The 2500-nt window shown below is 39.2% G+C and overlaps 1 long non-coding RNA gene and 1 pseudogene across 1 annotated transcript in view; one reads left to right on the plus strand and one right to left on the minus strand.

Annotated features, from left to right (window-relative positions):
• Window positions 1-2500, minus strand: part of LOC133665064 (metabotropic glycine receptor-like) — a 118043-nt pseudogene that overhangs the window by 38863 nt on the left and 76680 nt on the right.
• The window catches only part of LOC133665066 (uncharacterized), a 51453-nt gene that overhangs the window by 2015 nt on the left and 46938 nt on the right, over window positions 1-2500 (plus strand). The gene's annotated exons all lie outside the window — the stretch shown is intronic.

Below are 2500 nucleotides of genomic sequence, written 5' to 3' on the forward strand. Positions count from 1 at the left end.
GTCATCATGTTGCTTCCTCCACTTCCGCACCATTGATTCGTTAATGCAGTGTTTCCCACACATTCATTTATTTGTGGCGGCCCGCCACGAAAGAATTACGTCCGCCACAAATAAAAATATATAAACATATATTTTTATTTTTTTTATTTTTTTTGTCCTGTCTAGCTTCTCAGGCAAATCATATAGTTGATGTAGATGCCCATATAGGCTGTTCAGATTTACTTTACAAAAGAGGAGTGTAGGATATTTCTCTTGTTGCCTTATTTGTATTTGACCACTACTGTTTTCTGTTTATTTGTTACTGACTGTGGCAGGACACCTCTGCCTCTGTTTCACTTTATGTTGCTGGTAAATAATATGGTTGTAGTAGTAGGCTAAAGTTAAATTATTTAGTATGCACTAATTAAAGGGGCAGAGCTTTAAAGGCCTACTGAAATGATTTTTTATTTTATTTAAACGGGAATAGCAGATCCATTCTATGTGTCATACTTGATCATTTCGCGATATTGCCATATTTTTGCTGAAAGGATTTAGTAGAGAAAATCGACGATAAAGTTCGCAACTTTTGCTCGCTTATAAAAAAAGCCTTGCCTGTACCGGAAGTAGCGTGACGTCCCAGGAGCTAGTATTCCTCACAATTCCCCGTTGTTTACAATGGAGCGAGAGATTCGGAGCGACAAAGCAACGATTACCCCATTAATTTGAGCGAGGATGAAAGATTCGTAGATGAGGAACGTTACAGTGAAGGACTAGAGAGGCAGTGATGGACTTATCTTTTTTCGCTCTGACCGTAACTTAGGTACAAGCTGGCTCATTGGATTCCACACTCTCTCCTTTTTCTATTGTGGATCACGGATTTGTATTTTAAACCACCTCAGATACTATATCCTCTTGAAAATGAGAGTCGAGCACGCGAAATGGACATTTAAAGTGACTTTTATATCCACGACAATACATCGGTGACACACTTAGCTACTGAGCTAACGTGATAGCATCGTTCTCAAATGAAGATAGAAACAAAAGAAATAAACCCCTGACTGGAAGGATAGACAGAAGATCAACAATACTATTAAACCATGTACATGTAACTACACGGTTAAAAATTCTCAGCCTGGTAAGGCTTAACAATGCTGTTGCTAACGACGCTAAGGCTAATTTAGCAACTTAGCAACCGGACCTCACAGAACTATGATAAAAACATTAGCGCTCCACCTACGCCAGCCAGCCCTCATCTTCCCATCAACAGCCGTGCTCACCTGCGTTCCAGCGATCGACGGCGCGACGAAGGACTTCATCCGTGGGTTTGGTTAGATTCACCAACACAGATGTCCAGAATACTGTGGAATTTTGTCGAAGAAAACAAGAGGTTTTTGTATCGGGTCGATGGGGTACAACCACTTCCGTAGATTTTCTGACGTCACGCGCATAAATCATATCCAAAGGAGTTTTTCAACCGGAAGTGTGGCGGGAATTTAAAAATTGCACTTTATAAGTTAACCCGGCCGTATTGGCATGTGTTTCAATGTTAAGATTTCATCATTGATATATAAACTATCAGACTGCGTGGTCGCTAGTAGTGGCTTTCAGTAGGCCTTTAAGAGACATTTTAGCTTTTATATTTTATAAGATATATTTTTTGTAAGAACCACAATTAACAAATATATTTCAGTGAATAACTTATTGTTCAAATCTGTATATAAATATGTACATAAAGTGTTGTAATTATATTGTAAAATGGATGGATGGATGGACGTTTAAAACAAAAATGTTATTATTAATTAGTAAGTATACATTTTTTGAGCCTTTTTAGAGAAAATCATATTGTAGTAAATTATGCAAATTACTCGATGTCATGGTGACCCCGCCCATAGCCACAGGTATCTTGGCATTTTATGGGAAACACTGTAATGTTAAATTCTCTCGCTGCTGCTCTATTCCCGTGTTCTACTGCGTGACTGATCGCCTTGAGTTCAAACTCTGCGTCGTAAGCGTGTCTCTTAATAGGAGCCATTTTGGGGTCTTTACATAAAGTTTAGGTCTCGCAACTATGGTAATCAGCCGCCAACTTCATTTTCCCCCGTAGAAGAAGAAGCGCTTCTTCTTCTACGGGGGAAAAGGAAGTTGGCGGCTGCTTACCGTAGTTGCGAGACCTGTTGTGGCTCAATATTGGTCCATATATAAGGCGCACCGGATTATAAGGCGCACTGTCAGCTTTTGAGGAAATTGGAGGTTTTTAGGTGCGCCTTATAGTGCGGAAAATTCGGCAGATTATTTTCTGTCTGTACTTGTTGTCTTTTTAGCGATCGACCGGTACTAACATTGATTAAAACACAAGAATTTCATGTATGAAAAACGGACCGCAGCTGAAAAACGGATATCATATGCATGAGGAACTGTTCATTCCTATAAATCTGTCTAATTCGGTGCTGTTAATTAGATTTGGGCAGAGGTCTGCACTGTCCTGAATGAAATTTAATTAGTCATTGGAATAAAAAAGATT

The sequence above is a fragment of the Entelurus aequoreus genome, linkage group LG14 (assembly GCF_033978785.1).
Source record: "Entelurus aequoreus isolate RoL-2023_Sb linkage group LG14, RoL_Eaeq_v1.1, whole genome shotgun sequence".
NCBI classification, from domain to species: Eukaryota; Metazoa; Chordata; class Actinopteri; order Syngnathiformes; family Syngnathidae; genus Entelurus; species Entelurus aequoreus.